This window comes from Pseudorca crassidens, unplaced genomic scaffold (assembly GCF_039906515.1).
Source record: "Pseudorca crassidens isolate mPseCra1 unplaced genomic scaffold, mPseCra1.hap1 Scaffold_48, whole genome shotgun sequence".
NCBI lineage: Eukaryota > Metazoa > Chordata > Mammalia > Artiodactyla > Delphinidae > Pseudorca > Pseudorca crassidens.
This window is the reverse complement of record NW_027136300.1, coordinates 1,782,431-1,796,909: the sequence shown is the minus strand read 5'-3', so window position 1 is coordinate 1,796,909 and position 14,479 is coordinate 1,782,431.

Sequence of the window (14,479 nt, the reverse complement as noted above, 5' to 3'; positions counted from 1 at the left end):
TTCAGGAAAAAACGCATACGCCCTTTTTGGCCAACCAAGCAAGCTTGCAAAGGAAATCTGCACTACAATGAAGTCTCACTTCCCCCCGGTCAAAAGAGCCATCTGAAAAAAGTGTAAAATCCAGAAAGGCAGGACAGGCCATGGAGAACTGGGAGCCTTGTTATGCTGATGGGCGGGATGTAAATTGCCAACAGACACTCGGGAGAAGTGTATGGTGTTTCCTGAAACATCTAAAAAACAAAGCAACAGAGCGTAGGGCACTTTCACTTATGGTCCTATAGCTTAGGGAAATTAAAATCAAAAAGACACAGCCACCCCAAACATTGGGACGCCTCTGTTTACAAGAACCTCGTTTACAGTACAAGTTCAACATCGCAGAAAGTGAAAAATGGATAAAGAAGTTGTGGTATTTACTTACAAAGCAATATCACTCAGCAATGAAATCTATGTCATCAGGCCCTTAGCAGCACAATGAGTGGATTCAGGTATGATGATTCTAACTGAAATAAGTCACACAGAAAAAGAAACATCATAAGATATCAGTAATACACGGAATGTAAACTTGGCTACACAGGAACTGAATTACAGTACAGAACAGGGTCTCAAATTTAGAAAACCAACTTATGCTTGCTTAAGGGTAAAGGTGACTTGGGGTGCTGCATAAAACCAGAGATTGAAATGAGCACAGATAAAGTTCCTTAAGCCAAATATGGAATAGACAAGAGCTACTCCTTGCTCAAAGAAATGGACTCAACACCGCATATTAAACGCCTAAGAATGTACCTGACTAGTAAGTATCTTAAAACCTATGGATTGCTATGTCTCCGAAAGAGAATCAAGCATGTGTACAGGGGCATAAACGCAGCAGTGATAGGATTGGAGAGGTTCGGTGAGCAAATGAAGACCCTTTGAAGTCATATTGCATGGTACCCATTCCACGGGTTTCAACTACCCAGGTTTAAGGTATTCTTCCTTCAGCTAAAACATGCATGTGGAACCTAGAGTCTGATCAACCATGTGATCGGGAGACGTGTTCAAATATGTCTCAGTTTTCGTACCCTGGTACTCGGGTGCAACATTCCAGACGCTTTACTAACACCCTCCCGACTTGGAGAGTCAGTCCCTTTAACCTCCTGTTTGGCCCAGTTTGCAATTTCTGCGGAAGATGAACAGGAATAGCGAGAACCAATGAGAGACTAGCTGGAGGTGTCTGGACGGGCAAATTTAACTCTCATTTCCCACCAGGAAGAGGAATTAACCAAAGGCTCAGCGTGCCGTGCCGGAACCAGATTAGGGCCTGAAGCCATCCTGCGGTGTTGCGGCCAGCTCAAAAGAAAGCGAGTTGAAGAAAGGAGCTCAGGGGCACTGTAATTCACAAACCTGCAGAGTTATAAATGACAGCTATCGTCCAAAAATATACTGAAGTAAGGCTGCCAAGAGGACTTGAAAGCGGGGCAGAATTGCAGGAAACCGATTTCAGGAGGTAGACTGGAATTGCATTGAAAGCATAGGAAAAGAGGCAGAACGTCCACAATGATGCACTTGGCCAAAAAGGGCGTATGCGTTTTTTCCTGAATATATTCAAGAAAAAACGCATACGCCCTTTTTGGCCAACCAAGCAAGCTTGCAAAGGAAATCTGCACTACAATGAAGTCTCACTTCCCCCCGGTCAAAAGGGCCATCTGAAAAAAGTGTAAAATCCAGAAAGGCAGGACAGGCCATGGAGAACTGGGAGCCTTGTTATGCTGATGGGCGGGATGTAAATTGCCAACAGACACTCGGGAGAAGTGTATGGTGTTTCCTGAAACATCTAAAAAACAAAGCAACAGAGCCTAGGGCACTTCCACTTATGGTCCTATAGATTAGGGAAATTAAAATCAAAAAGACACAGCCACCCCAAAGTTTGGGACGCCTCTGTTTACAAGAACCTCGTTTACAGTACAAGTTCAACATCGCAGAAAGTGAAAAATGGATAAAGAAGTTGTGGTATTTACTTACAAAGCAATATCACTCTGCAATGAAATCTATGTCATCAGGCCCTTAGCAGCACAATGAGTGGATTCAGGTATGATGATTCTAACTGAAATAAGTCACACAGAAAAAGAAACATCATAAGATATCAGTAATACACGGAATGTAAACTTGGCTACACAGGAACTGAATTACAGAACAGAACAGGGTCTCAAATTTAGAAAACCAACTTATGCTTGCTTAAGGGGAAAGGTGAGTTGGGGTGCTGCATAAAACCAGAGATTGAAATGAGCACAGATAAAGTTCCTTAAGCCAAATATGGAATAGACAAGAGCTACTCCTTGCTCAAAGAAATGGACTCAACACCGCATATTAAACGCCTAAGAATGTACCTGACTAGTAAGTATCTTAAAACCTATGGATTGCTATGTCTCCGAAAGAGAATCAAGCATGTGTACAGGGGCATAAACGCAGCAGTGATAGGATTGGAGAGGTTCGGTGAGCAAATGAAGACCCTCTGAAGTCATATTGCATGGTACCCATTCCACGGGTTTCAACTACCCAGGTTTAAGGTATTCTTCCTTCAGCTAAAACATGCATGTGGAACCTAGAGTATGATCAACCATGTGATCGGGAGACGTGTTCAAATATGTCTCAGTTTTCGTACCCTGGTACTCGGGTGCAACATTCCAGACGCTTTACTAACACCCTCCCGACTTGGAGAGTCAGTCCCTTTAACCTCCTGTTTGGCCCAGTTTGCAATTTCTGCGGAAGATGAACAGGAATAGCAAGAACCAATGAGAGACTAGCTGGAGGTGTCTGGACGGGCAAATTTAACTCTCATTTCCCACCAGGAAGAGGAATTAACCAAAGGCTCAGCGTGCCGTGCCGGAACCAGATTAGGGCCTGAAGCCATCCTGCGGTGTTGCGGCCAGCTCAAAAGAAAGCGAGTTGAAGAAAGGAGCTCAGGGGCACTGTAATTCACAAACCTGCAGAGTTATAAATGACAGCTATCGTCCAAAAATATACTGAAGTAAGGCTGCCAAGAGGACTTGAAAGCGGGGCAGAATTGCAGGAAACCGATTTCAGGAGGTAGACTGGAATTGCATTGAAAGCATAGGAAAAGAGGCAGAACGTCCACAATGATGCACTTGGCCAAAAAGGGCGTATGCGTTTTTTCCTGAATATATTCAGGAAAAAACGCATACGCCCTTTTTGGCCAACCAAGCAAGCTTGCAAAGGAAATCTGCACTACAATGAAGTCTCACTTCCCCCCGGTCAAAAGGGCCATCTGAAAAAAGTGTAAAATCCAGAAAGGCAGGACAGGCCATGGAGAACTGGGAGCCTTGTTATGCTGATGGGCGGGATGTAAATTGCCAACAGACACTCGGGAGAAGTGTATGGTGTTTCCTGAGACATCTAAAAAACAAAGCAACAGAGCGTAGGGCACTTTCACTTATGGTCCTATAGCTTAGGGAAATTAAAATCAAAAAGACACAGCCACCCCAAACATTGGGACGCCTCTGTTTACAAGAACCTCGTTTACAGTACAAGTTCAACATCGCAGAAAGTGAAAAATGGATAAAGAAGTTGTGGTATTTACTTACAAAGCAATATCACTCAGCAATGAAATCTATGTCATCAGGCCCTTAGCAGCACAATGAGTGGATTCAGGTATGATGATTCTAACTGAAATAAGTCACACAGAAAAAGAAACATCATAAGATATCAGTAATACACGGAATGTAAACTTGGCTACACAGGAACTGAATTACAGTACAGAACAGGGTCTCAAATTTAGAAAACCAACTTATGCTTGCTTAAGGGTAAAGGTGACTTGGGGTGCTGCATAAAACCAGAGATTGAAATGAGCACAGATAAAGTTCCTTAAGCCAAATATGGAATAGACAAGAGCTACTCCTTGCTCAAAGAAATGGACTCAACACCGCATATTAAACGCCTAAGAATGTACCTGACTAGTAAGTATCTTAAAACCTATGGATTGCTATGTCTCCGAAAGAGAATCAAGCATGTGTACAGGGGCATAAACGCAGCAGTGATAGGATTGGAGAGGTTCGGTGAGCAAATGAAGACCCTTTGAAGTCATATTGCATGGTACCCATTCCACGGGTTTCAACTACCCAGGTTTAAGGTATTCTTCCTTCAGCTAAAACATGCATGTGGAACCTAGAGTCTGATCAACCATGTGATCGGGAGACGTGTTCAAATATGTCTCAGTTTTCGTACCCTGGTACTCGGGTGCAACATTCCAGACGCTTTACTAACACCCTCCCGACTTGGAGAGTCAGTCCCTTTAACCTCCTGTTTGGCCCAGTTTGCAATTTCTGCGGAAGATGAACAGGAATAGCGAGAACCAATGAGAGACTAGCTGGAGGTGTCTGGACGGGCAAATTTAACTCTCATTTCCCACCAGGAAGAGGAATTAACCAAAGGCTCAGCGTGCCGTGCCAGAACCAGATTAGGGCCTGAAGCCATCCTGCAGTGTTGCGGCCAGCTCAAAAGAAAGCGAGTTGAAGAAAGGAGCTCAGGGGCACTGTAATTCACAAACCTGCAGAGTTATAAATGACAGCTATCGTCCAAAAATATACTGAAGTAAGGCTGCCAAGAGGACTTGAAAGCGGGGCAGAATTGCAGGAAACCGATTTCAGGAGGTAGACTGGAATTGCATTGAAAGCATAGGAAAAGAGGCAGAACGTCCACAATGATGCACTTGGCCAAAAAGGGCGTATGCGTTTTTTCCTGAATATATTCAGGAAAAAACTCATACGCACTTTTTGGCCAACCAAGCAAGCTTGCAAAGGAAATCTGCACTACAATGAAGTCTCACTTCCCCCCGGTCAAAAGGGCCATCTGAAAAAAGTGTAAAATCCAGAAAGGCAGGACAGGCCATGGAGAACTGGGAGCCTTGTTATGCTGATGGGCGGGATGTAAATTGCCAACAGACACTCGGGAGAAGTGTATGGTGTTTCCTGAAACATCTAAAAAACAAAGCAACAGAGCCTAGGGCACTTCCACTTATGGTCCTATAGATTAGGGAAATTAAAATCAAAAAGACACAGCCACCCCAAAGTTTGGGACGCCTCTGTTTACAAGAACCTCGTTTACAGTACAAGTTCAACATCGCAGAAAGTGAAAAATGGATAAAGAAGTTGTGGTATTTACTTACAAAGCAATATCACTCTGCAATGAAATCTATGTCATCAGGCCCTTAGCAGCACAATGAGTGGATTCAGGTATGATGATTCTAACTGAAATAAGTCACACAGAAAAAGAAACATCATAAGATATCAGTAATACACGGAATGTAAACTTGGCTACACAGGAACTGAATTACAGAACAGAACAGGGTCTCAAATTTAGAAAACCAACTTATGCTTGCTTAAGGGGAAAGGTGAGTTGGGGTGCTGCATAAAACCAGAGATTGAAATGAGCACAGATAAAGTTCCTTAAGCCAAATATGGAATAGACAAGAGCTACTCCTTGCTCAAAGAAATGGACTCAACACCGCATATTAAACGCCTAAGAATGTACCTGACTAGTAAGTATCTTAAAACCTATGGATTGCTATGTCTCCGAAAGAGAATCAAGCATGTGTACAGGGGCATAAACGCAGCAGTGATAGGATTGGAGAGGTTCGGTGAGCAAATGAAGACCCTCTGAAGTCATATTGCATGGTACCCATTCCACGGGTTTCAACTACCCAGGTTTAAGGTATTCTTCCTTCAGCTAAAACATGCATGTGGAACCTAGAGTCTGATCAACCATGTGATCGGGAGACGTGTTCAAATATGTCTCAGTTTTCGTACCCTGGTACTCGGGTGCAACATTCCAGACGCTTTACTAACACCCTCCCGACTTGGAGAGTCAGTCCCTTTAACCTCCTGTTTGGCCCAGTTTGCAATTTCTGCGGAAGATGAACAGGAATAGCGAGAACCAATGAGAGACTAGCTGGAGGTGTCTGGACGGGCAAATTTAACTCTCATTTCCCACCAGGAAGAGGAATTAACCAAAGGCTCAGCGTGCCGTGCCGGAACCAGATTAGGGCCTGAAGCCATCCTGCGGTGTTGCGGCCAGCTCAAAAGAAAGCGAGTTGAAGAAAGGAGCTCAGGGGCACTGTAATTCACAAACCTGCAGAGTTATAAATGACAGCTATCGTCCAAAAATATACTGAAGTAAGGCTGCCAAGAGGACTTGAAAGCGGGGCAGAATTGCAGGAAACCGATTTCAGGAGGTAGACTGGAATTGCATTGAAAGCATAGGAAAAGAGGCAGAACGTCCACAATGATGCACTTGGCCAAAAAGGGCGTATGCGTTTTTTCCTGAATATATTCAGGAAAAAACTCATACGCACTTTTTGGCCAACCAAGCAAGCTTGCAAAGGAAATCTGCACTACAATGAAGTCTCACTTCCCCCCGGTCAAAAGGGCCATCTGAAAAAAGTGTAAAATCCAGAAAGGCAGGACAGGCCATGGAGAACTGGGAGCCTTGTTATGCTGATGGGCGGGATGTAAATTGCCAACAGACACTCGGGAGAAGTGTATGGTGTTTCCTGAAACATCTAAAAAACAAAGCAACAGAGCCTAGGGCACTTCCACTTATGGTCCTATAGATTAGGGAAATTAAAATCAAAAAGACACAGCCACCCCAAAGTTTGGGACGCCTCTGTTTACAAGAACCTCGTTTACAGTACAAGTTCAACATCGCAGAAAGTGAAAAATGGATAAAGAAGTTGTGGTATTTACTTACAAAGCAATATCACTCTGCAATGAAATCTATGTCATCAGGCCCTTAGCAGCACAATGAGTGGATTCAGGTATGATGATTCTAACTGAAATAAGTCACACAGAAAAAGAAACATCATAAGATATCAGTAATACACGGAATGTAAACTTGGCTACACAGGAACTGAATTACAGAACAGAACAGGGTCTCAAATTTAGAAAACCAACTTATGCTTGCTTAAGGGGAAAGGTGAGTTGGGGTGCTGCATAAAACCAGAGATTGAAATGAGCACAGATAAAGTTCCTTAAGCCAAATATGGAATAGACAAGAGCTACTCCTTGCTCAACGAAATGGACACAACACCGCATATTAAACGCCTAAGAATGTACCTGACTAGTAAGTATCTTAAAACCTATGGATTGCTATGTCTCCGAAAGAGAATCAAGCATGTGTACAGGGGCATAAACGCAGCAGTGATAGGATTGGAGAGGTTTGGTGAGCAAATGAAGACCCTCTGAAGTCATATTGCATGGTACCCATTCCACGGGTTTCAACTACCCAGGTTTAAGGTATTCTTCCTTCAGCTAAAACATGCATGTGGAACCTAGAGTCTGATCAACCATGTGATCGGGAGACGTGTTCAAATATGTCTCAGTTTTCGTACCCTGGTACTCGGGTGCAACATTCCAGATGCTTTACTAACACCCTCCCGACTTGGAGAGTCAGTCCCTTTAACCTCCTGTTTGGCCCAGTTTGCAATTTCTGCGGAAGATGAACAGGAATAGCGAGAACCAATGAGAGACTAGCTGGAGGTGTCTGGACGGGCAAATTTAACTCTCATTTCCCACGAGGAAGAGGAATTAACCAAAGTCTCAGCGTGCCGTGACGGAACCAGATTAGGGCCTGAAGCCATCCTGCGGTGTTGCGGCCAGCTCACAAGAAAGCGAGTTGAAGAAAGGAGCTCAGGGGCAGTGTAATTCACAAACCTGCAGAGTTATAAATGACAGCTATCGTCCAAAAATATACTGAAGTAAGGCTGCCAAGAGGACTTGAAAGCGGGGCAGAATTGCAGGAAACCGATTTCAGGAGGTAGACTGGAATTGCATTGAAAGCATAGGAAAGAGGCAGAACGTCCACAATGATGCACTTGGCCAAAAAGGGCGTATGCGTTTTTTCCTGAATATATTCAGGAAAAAACGCATACGCCCTTTTTGGCCAACCAAGCAAGCTTGCAAAGGAAATCTGCACTACAATGAAGTCTCACTTCCCCCCGGTCAAAAGGGCCATCTGAAAAAAGTGTAAAATCCAGAAAGGCAGGACAGGCCATGGAGAACTGGGAGCCTTGTTATGCTGATGGGCGGGATGTAAATTGCCAACAGACACTCGGGAGAAGTGTATGGTGTTTCCTGAAACATCTAAAAAACAAAGCAACAGAGCCTAGGGCACTTCCACTTATGGTCCTATAGATTAGGGAAATTAAAATCAAAAAGACACAGCCACCCCAAAGTTTGGGACGCCTCTGTTTACAAGAACCTCGTTTACAGTACAAGTTCAACATCGCAGAAAGTGAAAAATGGATAAAGAAGTTGTGGTATTTACTTACAAAGCAATATCACTCTGCAATGAAATCTATGTCATCAGGCCCTTAGCAGCACAATGAGTGGATTCAGGTATGATGATTCTAACTGAAATAAGTCACACAGAAAAAGAAACATCATAAGATATCAGTAATACACGGAATGTAAACTTGGCTACACAGGAACTGAATTACAGAACAGAACAGGGTCTCAAATTTAGAAAACCAACTTATGCTTGCTTAAGGGTAAAGGTGAGTTGGGGTGCTGCATAAAACCAGAGATTGAAATGAGCACAGATAAAGTTCCTTAAGCCAAATATGGAATAGACAAGAGCTACTCCTTGCTCAAAGAAATGGACTCAACACCGCATATTAAACGCCTAAGAATGTACCTGACTAGAAAGTATCTTAAAACCTATGGATTGCTATGTCTCCGAAAGAGAATCAAGCATGTGTACAGGGGCATAAACGCAGCAGTGATAGGATTGGAGAGGTTTGGTGAGCAAATGAAGACCCTCTGAAGTCATATTGCATGGTACCCATTCCACGGGTTTCAACTACCCAGGTTTAAGGTATTCTTCCTTCAGCTAAAACATGCATGTGGAACCTAGAGTATGATCAACCATGTGATCGGGAGACGTGTTCAAATATGTCTCAGTTTTCGTACCCTGGTACTCGGGTGCAACATTCCAGACGCTTTACTAACACCCTCCCGACTTGGAGAGTCAGTCCCTTTAACCTCCTGTTTGGCCCAGTTTGCAATTTCTGCGGAAGATGAACAGGAATAGCGAGAACCAATGAGAGACTAGCTGGAGGTGTCTGGACGGGCAAATTTAACTCTCATTTCCCACCAGGAAGAGGAATTAACCAAAGGCTCAGCGTGCCGTGCCGGAACCAGATTAGGGCCTGAAGCCATCCTGCGGTGTTGCGGCCAGCTCAAAAGAAAGCGAGTTGAAGAAAGGAGCTCAGGGGCACTGTAATTCACAAACCTGCAGAGTTATAAATGACAGCTATCGTCCAAAAATATACTGAAGTAAGGCTGCCAAGAGGACTTGAAAGCGGGGCAGAATTGCAGGAAACCGATTTCAGGAGGTAGACTGGAATTGCATTGAAAGCATAGGAAAAGAGGCAGAACGTCCACAATGATGCACTTGGCCAAAAAGGGCGTATGCGTTTTTTCCTGAATATATTCAGGAAAAAACGCATACGCCCTTTTTGGCCAACCAAGCAAGCTTGCAAAGGAAATCTGCACTACAATGAAGTCTCACTTCCCCCCGGTCAAAAGGGCCATCTGAAAAAAGTGTAAAATCCAGAAAGGCAGGACAGGCCATGGAGAACTGGGAGCCTTGTTATGCTGATGGGCGGGATGTAAATTGCCAACAGACACTCGGGAGAAGTGTATGGTGTTTCCTGAAACATCTAAAAAACAAAGCAACAGAGCCTAGGGCACTTCCACTTATGGTCCTATAGCTTAGGGAAATTAAAATCAAAAAGACACAGCCACCCCAAAGTTTGGGACGCCTCTGTTTACAAGAACCTCGTTTACAGTACAAGTTCAACATCGCAGAAAGTGAAAAATGGATAAAGAAGTTGTGGTATTTACTTACAAAGCAATATCACTCTGCAATGAAATCTATGTCATCAGGCCCTTAGCAGCACAATGAGTGGATTCAGGTATGATGATTCTAACTGAAATAAGTCACACAGAAAAAGAAACATCATAAGATATCAGTAATACACGGAATGTAAACTTGGCTACACAGGAACTGAATTACAGAACAGAACAGGGTCTCAAATTTAGAAAACCAACTTATGCTTGCTTAAGGGGAAAGGTGAGTTGGGGTGCTGCATAAAACCAGAGATTGAAATGAGCACAGATAAAGTTCCTTAAGCCAAATATGGAATAGACAAGAGCTACTCCTTGCTCAACGAAATGGACACAACACCGCATATTAAACGCCTAAGAATGTACCTGACTAGTAAGTATCTTAAAACCTATGGATTGCTATGTCTCCAAAAGAGAATCAAGCATGTGTACAGGGGCATAAACGCAGCAGTGATAGGATTGGAGAGGTTCGGTGAGCAAATGAAGACCCTCTGAAGTCATATTGCATGGTACCCATTCCACGGGTTTCAACTACCCAGGTTTAAGGTATTCTTCCTTCAGCTAAAACATGCATGTGGAACCTAGAGTATGATCAACCATGTGATCGGGAGACGTGTTCAAATATGTCTCAGTTTTCGTACCCTGGTACTCGGGTGCAACATTCCAGACGCTTTACTAACACCCTCCCGAATTGGAGAGTCAGTCCCTTTAACCTCCTGTTTGGCCCAGTTTGCAATTTCTGCGGAAGATGAACAGGAATAGCGAGAACCAATGAGAGACTAGCTGGAGGTGTCTGGACGGGCAAATTTAACTCTCATTTCCCACGAGGAAGAGGAATTAACCAAAGGCTCAGCGTGCCGTGACGGAACCAGATTAGGGCCTGAAGCCATCCTGCGGTGTTGCGGCCAGCTCACAAGAAAGCGAGTTGAAGAAAGGAGCTCAGGGGCACTTTAATTCACAAACCTGCAGAGTTATAAATGACAGCTATCGTCCAAAAATATACTGAAGTAAGGCTGCCAAGAGGACTTGAAAGCGGGGCAGAATTGCAGGAAACCGATTTCAGGAGGTAGACTGGAATTGCATTGAAAGCATAGGAAAAGAGGCAGAACGTCCACAATGATGCACTTGGCCAAAAAGGGCGTATGCGTTTTTTCCTGAATATATTCAGGAAAAAACGCATACGCCCTTTTTGGCCAACCAAGCAAGCTTGCAAAGGAAATCTGCACTACAATGAAGTCTCACTTCCCCCCGGTCAAAAGGGCCATCTGAAAAAAGTGTAAAATCCAGAAAGGCAGGACAGGCCATGGAGAACTGGGAGCCTTGTTATGCTGATGGGCGGGATGTAAATTGCCAACAGACACTCGGGAGAAGTGTATGGTGTTTCCTGAAACATCTAAAAAACAAAGCAACAGAGCCTAGGGCACTTCCACTTATGGTCCTATAGCTTAGGGAAATTAAAATCAAAAAGACACAGCCACCCCAAAGTTTGGGACGCCTCTGTTTACAAGAACCTCGTTTACAGTACAAGTTCAACATCGCAGAAAGTGAAAAATGGATAAAGAAGTTGTGGTATTTACTTACAAAGCAATATCACTCAGCAATGAAATCTATGTCATCAGGCCCTTAGCAGCACAATGAGTGGATTCAGGTATGATGATTCTAACTGAAATAAGTCACACAGAAAAAGAAACATCATAAGATATCAGTAATACACGGAATGTAAACTTGGCTACACAGGAACTGAATTACAGAACAGAACAGGGTCTCAAATTTAGAAAACCAACTTATGCTTGCTTAAGGGGAAAGGTGAGTTGGGGTGCTGCATAAAACCAGAGATTGAAATGAGCACAGATAAAGTTCCTTAAGCCAAATATGGAATAGACAAGAGCTACTCCTTGCTCAACGAAATGGACTCAACACCGCATATTAAACGCCTAAGAATGTACCTGACTAGTAAGTATCTTAAAACCTATGGATTGCTATGTCTCCGAAAGAGAATCAAGCATGTGTACAGGGGCATAAACGCAGCAGTGATAGGATTGGAGAGGTTCGGTGAGCAAATGAAGACCCTTTGAAGTCATATTGCATGGTACCCATTCCACGGGTTTCAACTACCCAGGTTTAAGGTATTCTTCCTTCAGCTAAAACATGCATGTGGAACCTAGAGTATGATCAACCATGTGATCGGGAGACGTGTTCAAATATGTCTCAGTTTTCGTACCCTGGTACTCGGGTGCAACATTCCAGACGCTTTACTAACACCCTCCCGACTTGGAGAGTCAGTCCCTTTAACCTCCTGTTTGGCCCAGTTTGCAATTTCTGCGGAAGATGAACAGGAATAGCGAGAACCAATGAGAGACTAGCTGGAGGTGTCTGGACGGGCAAATTTAACTCTCATTTCCCACCAGGAAGAGGAATTAACCAAAGGCTCAGCGTGCCGTGCCGGAACCAGATTAGGGCCTGAAGCCATCCTGCGGTGTTGCGGCCAGCTCAAAAGAAAGCGAGTTGAAGAAAGGAGCTCAGGGGCACTGTAATTCACAAACCTGCAGAGTTATAAATGACAGCTATCGTCCAAAAATATACTGAAGTAAGGCTGCCAAGAGGACTTGAAAGCGGGGCAGAATTGCAGGAAACCGATTTCAGGAGGTAGACTGGAATTGCATTGAAAGCATAGGAAAAGAGGCAGAACGTCCACAATGATGCACTTGGCCAAAAAGGGCGTATGCGTTTTTTCCTGAATATATTCAGGAAAAAACGCATATGCACTTTTTGGCCAACCAAGCAAGCTTGCAAAGGAAATCTGCACTACAATGAAGTCTCACTTCCCCCCGGTCAAAAGGGCCATCTGAAAAAAGTGTAAAATCCAGAAAGGCAGGACAGGCCATGGAGAACTGGGAGCCTTGTTATGCTGATGGGCGGGATGTAAATTGCCAACAGACACTCGGGAGAAGTGTATGGTGTTTCCTGAAACATCTAAAAAACAAAGCAACAGAGCCTAGGGCACTTCCACTTATGGTCCTATAGCTTAGGGAAATTAAAATCAAAAAGACACAGCCACCCCAAAGTTTGGGACGCCTCTGTTTACAAGAACCTCGTTTACAGTACAAGTTCAACACCGCAGAAAGTGAAAAATGGATAAAGAAGTTGTGGTATTTACTTACAAAGCAATATCACTCAGCAATGAAATCTATGTCATCAGGCCCTTAGCAGCACAATGAGTGGATTCAGGTATGATGATTCTAACTGAAATAAGTCACACAGAAAAAGAAACATCATAAGATATCAGTAATACACGGAATGTAAACTTGGCTACACAGGAACTGAATTACAGAACAGAACAGGGTCTCAAATTTAGAAAACCAACTTATGCTTGCTTAAGGGGAAAGGTGAGTTGGGGTGCTGCATAAAACCAGAGATTGAAATGAGCACAGATAAAGTTCCTTAAGCCAAATATGGAATAGACAAGAGCTACTCCTTGCTCAACGAAATGGACTCAACACCGCATATTAAATGCCTAAGAATGTACCTGACTAGTAAGTATCTTAAAACCTATGGATTGCTATGTCTCCGAAAGAGAATCAAGCATGTGTACAGGGGCATAAACGCAGCAGTGATAGGATTGGAGAGGTTCGGTGAGCAAATGAAGACCCTTTGAAGTCATATTGCATGGTACCCATTCCACGGGTTTCAACTACCCAGGTTTAAGGTATTCTTCCTTCAGCTAAAACATGCATGTGGAACCTAGAGTATGATCAACCATGTGATCGGGAGACGTGTTCAAATATGTCTCAGTTTTCGTACCCTGGTACTCGGGTGCAACATTCCAGACGCTTTACTAACACCCTCCCGACTTGGAGAGTCAGTCCCTTTAACCTCCTGTTTGGCCCAGTTTGCAATTTCTGCGGAAGATGAACAGGAATAGCGAGAACCAATGAGAGACTAGCTGGAGGTGTCTGGACGGGCAAATTTAACTCTCATTTCCCACCAGGAAGAGGAATTAACCAAAGGCTCAGCGTGCCGTGCCGGAACCAGATTAGGGCCTGAAGCCATCCTGCGGTGTTGCGGCCAGCTCAAAAGAAAGCGAGTTGAAGAAAGGAGCTCAGGGGCACTGTAATTCACAAACCTGCAGAGTTATAAATGACAGCTATCGTCCAAAAATATACTGAAGTAAGGCTGCCAAGAGGACTTGAAAGCGGGGCAGAATTGCAGGAAACCGATTTCAGGAGGTAGACTGGAATTGCATTGAAAGCATAGGAAAAGAGGCAGAACGTCCACAATGATGCACTTGGCCAAAAAGGGCGTATGCGTTTTTTCCTGAATATATTCAGGAAAAAACGCATATGCCCTTTTTGGCCAACCAAGCAAGCTTGCAAAGGAAATCTGCACTACAATGAAGTCTCACTTCCCCCCGGTCAAAAGGGCCATCTGAAAAAAGTGTAAAATCCAGAAAGGCAGGACAGGCCATGGAGAACTGGGAGCCTTGTTATGCTGATGGGCGGGATGTAAATTGCCAACAGACACTCGGGAGAAGTGTATGGTGTTTCCTGAAACATCTAAAAAACAAAGCAACAGAGCCTAGGGCA